Source organism: Megalobrama amblycephala, unplaced genomic scaffold, assembly GCF_018812025.1.
Source record: "Megalobrama amblycephala isolate DHTTF-2021 unplaced genomic scaffold, ASM1881202v1 scaffold514, whole genome shotgun sequence".
NCBI classification, from domain to species: domain Eukaryota; kingdom Metazoa; phylum Chordata; class Actinopteri; order Cypriniformes; family Xenocyprididae; genus Megalobrama; species Megalobrama amblycephala.
This window is the reverse complement of record NW_025953428.1, coordinates 65505-75855: the sequence shown is the minus strand read 5'-3', so window position 1 is coordinate 75855 and position 10351 is coordinate 65505. Positions and strand designations below refer to the sequence as shown.

Below are 10351 nucleotides of genomic sequence, written 5' to 3'. Positions count from 1 at the left end.
TCTCATCGAATCTACACGATTCACGTAGGTCACCTATTTTGGTGTCAAAACGGCGAATTTTGCCGAAAGGTGAGGGATTTTCATGCCTGGGTAATGCTGTATGTGGAGTTGTTTAATCAGATCTTCAGAGATTAAATGTCTTTTATCTTCAGTTGATTTTATCTAAAGCTGTGACTAAAGTCAGCTGTAGTTCTTGTGTTTCTCTTTCATTCAGTGATCCCTGCTTGTTAACAGTAGGTGTTCATCACTACTGCTCAATCATCTCATTAACTTTAACTCAGCTTCAATGTTACTTTAACACTATATAGAGAGGGACCAAATGTACTCTGTGCAGAGTTGATTTAACTCTGGGGATTTTGCTGTGTAGTAAGTTTTATAATTTTTGTGATAATTGCTTTAGATTGAGCAGTACTGAAGTAACTATGAATGTTCCTTTATTATTTACATACTGAAATACGTAATCATTATGCATACAGTTTTACAGTATACAGTGTATATGTATATACATACATACATATATGTATATGTGTGTGTGTGTGTGTGTGTGTGTGTGTGTTAATTTTCTCATGTTTTCCAGCTCCTCTGCCCACTCCTAACATTGCCAGAGATGATTCAGAGAATATTTCATCATCATCATCATCATCAAATTGTTCATTGGTGTGTTCAGCTGTGAATGTGAGTCATGTGACTCTCTCCTGGTACAAAGGAAACAGTTTATTGTCCAGCATCAGTGTGTCTGATCTCAGCATCAGTCTCTCTCTACCTCTGGAGGTGGAATATCAGGATAAAAACACCTACAGCTGTGTGCTGAACAATCCCATCAGCAACCAGACTCAACATCTGGACATCACTCACCTCTGTCAGATACATCCAGGTACGATATGGTGATATTAGTGATCATTTACTTACCTGATCTTTGTTTTTGACTTTTTTAAATAAACTGTTTTTGAGAGCTTAGTCTTGTTTGAGGTCAGACTCATTTTGTCCATTACAGATCAGCGTCTACATTTTTACATAGTGCTGATCTCTACTCCTGCTGGATCTTTACTGATTGTTGCTGTAGTTGTGATTTGCTGCATCTGCAAGAAATGTAGAAAAACAGGTCAGGAATTCAGTTATTACCTACAAATATTAATTAATGCATTTGAATATATATAGATTTCAAGACAGCAAGCTCTGTTGTTTTAACACATCTGTGATTACTGTCAATGCAGTTCAGAACCAGGATGAAGACAGAACTGATTCAACATTGTATAAACCAACAACACGAAAAAAGGTAAGAAGTTGCAGGAAGTTGTTGCAGTCAGTTAGTGAGTGTGATTGAAGTTTGCAGCAGCAGACGGTCAGTGAAGACATCATTATTTTATCATTATTACCTTCTGTAGGTAGAGCCTCAAAAAAAAATATACTTTATAAACTAATTTTAACCTATTTATTGTAGTGTATGTACTGTTTGGACCTCAGTGTAAATTCTAACATACAGTAGGGCCTATTTTCATTCTGCAGACCTAAAAAAGTTAATTAGCATAAAATAAAATCTATTAGTGCATAAAAGTATTGCTTTTTTTTTTAAATGACAGTGAAATTGCAAAATTATACTTTAAAGGGATAGTGATTGGCTCTTTTATTTAGAAGGCAGGACTTTTACTCTTAAGTGGACAGAATGGTCTGTAAGTAAGATTTGTTTTTAGTTGATGAACAGTGGACCATTCTATTTTTGACATGCTGCTGGCTGCCTGAAAACATACATGCATGAATTAATTGTTATGAATTATATTCATTATACATGTAAAAACCATTACACCATATGTGAACAGTTCCAACAATAAATAGTTGGTTTGTTATTCTAAAACAACCCATACAAAGTCAGTTTTATACCATTAGATTTTCATTGAAAAGTCCATTTTACCTGTGCTGAAGTCTGCAGGCCTTGACTGTCCTGAAGTGACATGAAGCTTCATCGCTTTAAAGCGGATGTTGGTTGCTTTATAGACGTGGTGCAACAAATATCTTTGGTGTGTAAATGGTCAATATTCTCAAAGCGTGGGCTGTCGTTACAAACCTTCAGATCTTAATACATAATTACTGCAGCTGCTGAATTAGCAGAAAATATTAGTATGAAATATTTTACTTCTGTTTCTCTGCTGTACTAAAGTTTGAAATCTATTAAGCTTTGTCTTATTTCAAACCCTCACAACTGTGCATCTGTTTGATCATTCATCTGTTTAAAAAGTCTTGTGATGTATATGAATTGGATGTATGATGTCATTTCCTCTAGCTGCTCGGTGTTAGCATCTGTGCTTCTGCATTGATGTTATTCATTGTGAAACATTTAATTCTGATTGTTTCATTACCAATGTATGACATAATATTAAAGTTAAATTATAAAAAAGTCTGCTCAACTTAGTAGAATAAGTCATTATCTTTGTGTACTGAAGAAAAAAAAATAGCATACAAGATCAGATTTTGGAGTAAAAATGATGGAGAGCAATACCTATGAAATATGTAAAATATGTTCAGTTCTAAGTTGCTAGTATTAGTTTGTAGTTAAAGGTGCAGTAGGCTAAGTGATTTCTGAGAAACGCTGTTAAGTGGATCAGACTGAGCAACACAGTTGTAGCCAATCAGCAGTAAGGGGCATGTCCACTCATGATGGGGAAGAGAAGAGTGAGCCAATCAGCAGTAGGAGGCGTGTCCACGATACACTGCAAAAAATGCTGTTCTTACTTAGAGTTTTTGTCTTGTATAGTTAAAATATCTTAAAGTTCTTAAATCAAGAAGCATTTTCTTGACAAATAAAAATTATTTTCTTGTTTTCAGAAAAAATAAGTCAAAATTAAGTGAGTTTTTCCTTAAAACAAGCAAAATAATCTTATATCAAACCAAAAATAAGTTATATAATCTTGTTTTCAGTTTAGATTAAGATTAGCTATTTTGCTTACCCCAATGGCAGATTATATTGCTTGTTGTTGAACAGCATTTTTTTGCAGTGTAGGGAAGAGAAGAGTGAGCCAATCAGCAGTAGGGGGCGTGTCCACTCATGATGGGGAAGGAGAGAGAGTGAGCCAATCAGCAGTAGGGGGCGTGTCCACTCATGATGGGGGAGAAGTGTAAAGGCAGTCCGATCGGCGGCTGACTTGATGCCGGTAAGAAATTTTGTCGGACTTGAGACAGTGCCGACGCCATGTGTCTGTGATGTATGGCGAATCGAGATCAAAGTACTTCAAGCGCTGATGACAACACAGCTGTTTCATGATTGGCCGGATTCACCACATGACAACGATCACATGTGTTTCATGTTTATTGTCACGCCTTCAGTTCCACTAATGCTCACAACTCTGTATTTTTATAATGGTTAAAGCTCTTTTCATGTAGTCGTGATGTAATATTGTGTCATGTTTATCAAAATAAAAATGATAAAAAAATGTAGCCCTCACTATGTCTCCGTTTTCAGCTCCTCCCCGCCTGCACGCGGCTACTCTTGCCGATCGGTTACATCCAGCCTCAGCCGATGTTGAACACATCTAGAGTTATACAATCAGCAGTAGGGGGGCGTTTCCACTCAGGGTGGGGGAGGGGAGAGATTTGAAGAGAGATTTGAAGAAAGTTAGTTTTGCTATGTTTCACAGGACAGTTTTGAGTGTCATTGTTTGTCTGGAGCTGCTGTGTTGCTAGTGACTAACAACCAACTCTTGCATATTCTTAATGTATGTTTATTTTTTGTTCGTCCTTGTCATTCGTTCATATTCTTTGCTTTATTTTTTGCTAAGCATTATTTTGCTTTGGTTCAGCTATGATAAAGAGACATCAGGTGTGTTTGACATCGGCTGCGCCCGATTGCAGCTGATCGGCGAGAGTAGTCTATGGAGTCAAATTAATGCCTTAAAGTTTTGCACAAAAATAACGTTTTGCAAAACACAAAAAAGAATTGAGCAATAAAAAAATGTTTTGCAAATAAAAATAAAGAATTGCAAAGGAAAAATAAAGTATTGAGCGGAAAAAAATAAGTTTTGCAAACAAAAATAATAAATTGCAAAATAAAATAACGTAGTGCAAAAATAAAAATATAATCAATTACAAAAATCAATGACAGCTGTAATCCTATTTTATCTTTGCCACATATTTTTCATGCTCAAGCCTACTAAATCATTTGCAACGCTCATTTTATTCTGCGTTTCAGTCAAGCGTGCGCTCACAATACCGGTTTTCTTTTGCGCTGCACTTTTCTGTGCGGTTCTCTTTATGGCACTGGTTTGACGTGGGGGTGGAGTCAAGAAACGGGGGCACACCCCCGTGAAATGCATTGGAGGGGAACGTAATCGGCGACAGGTGAAATAATTCTTTGACATGGTTAAAAATAATGAATGGTTTGTTTTTGTTGGTTTGTTTAGCATATGTTGTCGCCGATTAGGACCCCCTCCAATGCATTTCTTATAGTAATATGACCCGTTGCGCTCTGTCTCACTGCCTGTATCCACCTTTGTGTCCTTAAACATTCGTTTTTTGGGGTCGACAGCTTATAAAAACTTATTTCTGGGTTTTTTAGCTTGTTAGCTGTACACCTTGACACACAGCACCTTTTAGGCATTGTTCTGTTTTTTGTAATGAGTCAGAAAAGACAAGAAGGCAGCCTGAAGACAGTTGGATTGTTTTTCCCCCCGGTGGGCGTGGTTTTCAGATTATAATAAATGCGCTCTGTCTCTATGCTTGATCTGTTCTGTTCCGATCTGCGTCTCCTGCCGATGACGTGTTTCGCAGGGGTGTGCCCCTGTTTCTTGACTCCACCCCCACGTCAAACCAGTGCCATAAAGAGATCCGCACAGAAAAGTGCAGCGCAAAGGAAAACCGGTATTGTGAGCGCACGCTTGACTGAAACGCAGAATAAAATGAGCGTTGCAAATGATTTAGTAGGTTTGAGCATGAAAAATATGTGGCAAAGATAAAATAGGATTACAGCTGTCATTGATTTTTGTAATTGATTATATTTTTATTTTTGCACTACGTTATTTTATTTTGCAATTTATTATTTTTGTTTGCAAAACTTATTTTTTTCTGCTCAATACTTTATTTTTCCTTTGCAATTCTTTATTTTTATTGCTCAGTTCTTTTTTTTTTTTGCAAAACTTTATTTTTTGCAAAACTTTAAGGCATTAATTTGACTCCATAGTAGTCACATGCAGGTGGGGAGGAGCTGAAAATGGAGATGTGAAGTTGGACACGTAGTGACGCTCTCGCTGCGTTTGCATACTTTATCACAGCTGGAGTGAAATGAATGCAATATTTGACTAATATACTTATGTTTCAGAGACATTTTCATTAAATACTTTATGTACTGCTTACAGCGTCTGTTTTTACAAGTATAAAGTTCAAAATAAGCATATATTATTCAAATACCATGAGGGGTTTACATTTTTTATCAGTTTTATTTGGATAAACATGACAGAGCTTTAACTGTTATAAAAATACAGATTTGTGAGCATATAGTGGAACTAAAGTTTTCAGAATAAACACGTGATCGTTGTCATGTGGTGAATCCTGCCAATCGTGGAACAGCTGTGTCGTCATCAGAGTTCATGCAGCTCTTGAGAAACTGCGCTGGCTGACTCGGGCAGCTGATCTCGAATCGCTCTCGCGGTACTTTGAAGTCATACGTCAGAGTCAAATGGTATCTGCGCTGTCTCAAGTCAGACAAAATTTCTTACCGATCGGTCTGTGCAGCGCTGCATCAAGTTGAACAAGCCTATCCATCTTGCATTGCATGCTCATGCATTGTGAGGGTGGAGCAATGAAGGGGAGGCGTGTTTGTTCTGGTTGATTTCAAATATCAACAGTGTATCTCTGAAATCACTTACTGCACCTTTAATAGTAAGATCCCAGTCCTGAAAAAGAGTTTACAGAATAATACAAAGGTTGGTCTGCAAACATTGATTTTCATTTTATTTTAAAACTGTCACATCAGCAGGTTTCTGATTGAGTTTGTGTTTCCTTGCAGAAATCAAAGACGGATGCTGTGTATGAAAATGTCCCCAAAAAACAGTGATCAAATACTGAATCTACTGGAACTGATGTTAGAGGACAATAACTCACTCTTTTGGTTTTGTTCACATTTATTCTTTGACAGTATATGTCTGTTTAGTCTTCACTCTTTGTATTGTAACTTTTGGTGTTATTGTGATGTATGAATTTTTGTTTGCATTTAAGGGTCCATCAGTAGCACCCAGAAACTCAAATAAAATGTTTTTAAAATTTTTTTTTTTTTTTTTTAGTTTATCATACGGAAATTTACCTTGCATTGATTGTTAAATATTAATCATACCATTCAGTGTGCTGTCATGTCATTGTCTGTCATTTACTGTTTTTGTTTTATTCTTTTTGAGGAAAAAAAAGTAATTGAATATTAAAGATATGCTCTGCTGGATATTTCCAAAGTACGTGTAACAAAAAGCACATCATCGCTCTCTGGTGTCCAAAGCAGAAATCACCCCCTCTCATAATAGTGCTACTTTTACCCGATAGAGTGCGCTATAAATGCTACTGTTCTAAATCAAAAAGTGTTGTTTGTGGATAATTTTGTCAATTTTACATAAAATATGAAAAAAAATGTATCACACTAGTGTGTTTTAATCTAACAGGAAATTTGTTTTGAAATGCTTTTTTTTTTTTTTAAGTCAAATTAAGTCACACTTGCAGTGTTCATGGTCAAAAATGCCCAGCCTACAAAAAAATAGCTTATAAATCTCGTGCTATGCTATTTTATCATCAAATATCGAATTCAATGTTTTTGTCACATTGTTTTCTTTAAATTATGACAGGTTTTGTATTTATTTTTGAAACTGATTGATCAGAGGCCTGATCAATCTGACTTCTGCTCTAAACAACACAGCTTTACTGTGAAATACTGAATCTGACAGATAAAAGATTCTCACAAATCAAACATTGATACTGTGAGATCTTACTGTGTGAATGTAAGAGATGAAATATGTGAAATATTGAGGTTGATATTCAAGAACATCTGCATTTCAATATATATATATATTGAAATATACCCCTTCATTTTGCACGTTCACAAGAAGGGGTAGGGGTGTCTTGATTTTCTTTTGGCTGGAGTGGTAGAGGTAAGGGAAAGGGCCAGATAGCCCTTCAGACAAAGATCTTTCGGGACCACACTTTGAACAAAGGTGTATGAGAAATTTCCCTGCATACACAAACTACTGTTTCATGGTATTGATATTTCCACACAGTATCGATTACTTGTGTGTTACCTGGCTGGCAGTTTCTCCGTAGCTTGCTAAACGTGCTATTTGAATGATATGAACACATCTCGTATCGGCTGTAAACTCTTGCGTTACCAAGGCAACAACTAACTCATTTGTATTATTTTGCAAAGAGCTCCGTTATTGCAGCGCCACAGTAGAAAACGAAACCATATCCGTACCGGCTGACTCGGCACAAAATGCAATGGTTAAACAAACAGCTTGGCCCGATGGAAAAGCTGCTTTACCAGTCTTGGGAAACTCAAAGGGTCATACGTTTTCTAACTGAAACCGAGCGCCATCCAAAATACAACGCAAAACAATGTTGTGAGTGAGTAATCTGTTAAATGTGCTCGCGCCTGATTTCTGTTGATATGCGCACTTCATTGCTGTTCATACTGGTTAAATGTTACAGGACACTAATAAAAGAATCTATGATGACGTGTAGTAGTGGTTTCCCATTTCTTAGGGGAATATTTTCACCCTACACATTGCCACTCTGTTTCAAGGGGAAGGGGTATTACATAGAATTGGGATTACACCTGGTTCTGAAAAATGCCTAAATTTCAGTAACATTTAGTTTATCTACCTAAACGAAGTATGCCCGTGTTCATTTAATGTGTTTTAGGGGATTATAATTTGGATGTCCTTAGATAAATGTTGTAAAACTAAAAGACATTTCTTTGTCTTTTTTACAGATGCAGTGATCCAGAGATCTCCTGGACCCACCAGGGGCCAACTAAGGGTCGCTATTAATCAAAAGGTCACTGAGCTACGGAAATCTAAAAAGACTCTAAAACTTAAAAAATGAACAGCATGCATCATATACCTGGGGCCTGTACCATGAAGGAAATTTAACAAACTCAGTGTTATAGGATTAGTAACGTGAAGTTAGTTTGTATAGTTGATAATAGTGATAGAGACTCAAACATGTAAGGTTATATCATATTTAAAGTTTATTTACAGCTTATTTATATTACATATGATCTGTATATATTAATATTAATTGGAACTAAATGCTTAATAATAACTGTTAAACTAAAATTTTAACTAAAATCGCTTGTTTAATGAATTAATAATAATATTTCTAAGTAATTATTATTAAAGCCAGACAATTTTATCACTACTTGAGAGGTTAGCCGTGGGGTGCAAGTTATTATGGTGATGAACACCGCTAAAAGCCAAGTCACTTTCATGGTACCTAAAACCCAGAATTGGGCCAAACTAATCTGAAACTTACCTGGCTAGCCAGTGAATCCAGCTTCATGGTACAGGCCCCTGTTGGTGGATCTTCCTGTTCTGGGCTTGTTTTGTTGAGTGTTCATTAGTTTTCTAATTTTGCACAACTTATTATTTTTTTTTTAATAATTTAATCTTTTAATAAAGATATAATGTTTTAACTCTTTTACTGTAATCTATTTTTCCTAACTGCACCGTTTAACATTTAAGGCCATGTGCATTGTAAGCAATATGCTAAACATATATGTGTAATTTGTATATTGAACATTTATACAAAGAAATATGTCATGCACATTGATATTTATATATGTGACATATATGTATATAAGACTGTTTTATACATACATTTACATATATATTTATATGGACTAGTTTTATATGTCAATATATGAAATTGTTCCATTTTCGAATAGGTTTCATATATGGGCAGATATATATGTACATATATGTTTTCACTTTATATGTGACACATATATATATATGACTGTTTTATACATATATAAACATATATATTTATATGGGCTAGTTTTATATGTCAATATATGAAATTGTTCCATTTTCGAATAGGTTTCATATATGTTTTCACCATATATGTGGATATATTTTATATATGTAAATGTCATACATGTACATATATTACATTTCTGTATGGGTTGTCACCTTATTTTCTTTAAATTAGGACAGGGTTTGTTTATTTTTTAAACTGATTGATCGTAGGTCTCATTGATCTGAGCTTATATTGATCAAAAATGACTGTAGAGTAGAAATTCAGAGAAACACTTAGTGTTTCACACAGGAGTGTTCATGTACATATACATACATGTGGGATTGCAAAATAAAGGCCCCGAACATGTGCATGTAGAGGTGAGTAATTTGAAAAGGGAGTTTGTGGCAGTTTGAAAAGGGATAAAATATATGATCAACAAACTCATGGTTCTGAGTGTTTTTACTCAGTAAACGAGTTGTAACATTAAATGTTTAGACATAGTTAGTTACCTAGCAAGTCAGTTATTTTCAGTAAATTAATTCATAAGCTTCTTGGTCCCCATTGCTTTTGCTCTATAGTCCTCACCAAAATGAAGAGAAAGAAGAACATCATATCGTTCTTCCAAAGAAAAGATAAGGTAGACAGTGAGACAGAGCCAGATGGTTCAGGTGTGGAGAGAGCAAGAGAGAGCAGAGAGCCTGCAGAGAGAGAGCAGGAAGAGTTGTCCATTGGAGAGACTGAGAGTGAAGGAATAGTAGAGGAGGAAAGTGAGACAGATGGAGAGACTGAGGCTGAGAGTAATACACCTACAGAGGAGCCATGTGCATCCACTAGCAGTGGACCATCATGTTTGTGCTGTTAAATACATCTGTAAAGCAGTGCAATAAGTCAGTTTATATGGTGTATAGAAATTAATCAGTTTGTCTTATTTAACATGCTATGAGCTTGTGATATCAGGTGGATTTCAGAAGTTGCCTGATGACAATTGTATATCTAAAATTAGCCAAATACATACTTTTTTATGATTTATTTTTATTATACATTCAGGGTAAAAAAAATAAAAAAAAGAATAAAAAAGAGGGAAAAAAAACAGTAAATAAACAAATAAACAGGCATAAGTAATCATAACAGTAGTAATAACAAAAAGACATGCCAAAGAGTGAAAATGAAGCAGGTAAAATAAATATACAAATACATTCTCATCAGCAAATAATGGAAAACTGAAAAATACTAAGATAGACAGACGAAGTAATAAGTGCACTTAAAACTTTATTCTCAATATTTACGTAAATTAAAACTATTTGCTAAAATGAAAAGGGTATACATTTAATATATATATATATATATATATATATATATATATATATATATA

General features: G+C 35.2%; 1 long non-coding RNA gene across 1 annotated transcript; it reads left to right on the top strand.

Moving 5' to 3' along the window:
- Window positions 1–816: 816 nt before the first annotated feature.
- LOC125261862 lies at window positions 817–7001 on the top strand. The gene is made up of 4 exons (XR_007183454.1): window positions 817–874; window positions 995–1102; window positions 1215–1276; window positions 5993–7001. It is a non-coding gene; the product is annotated as an uncharacterized LOC125261862 (long non-coding RNA).
- The last annotated feature ends 3350 nt before the right edge of the window (window positions 7002–10351 follow it).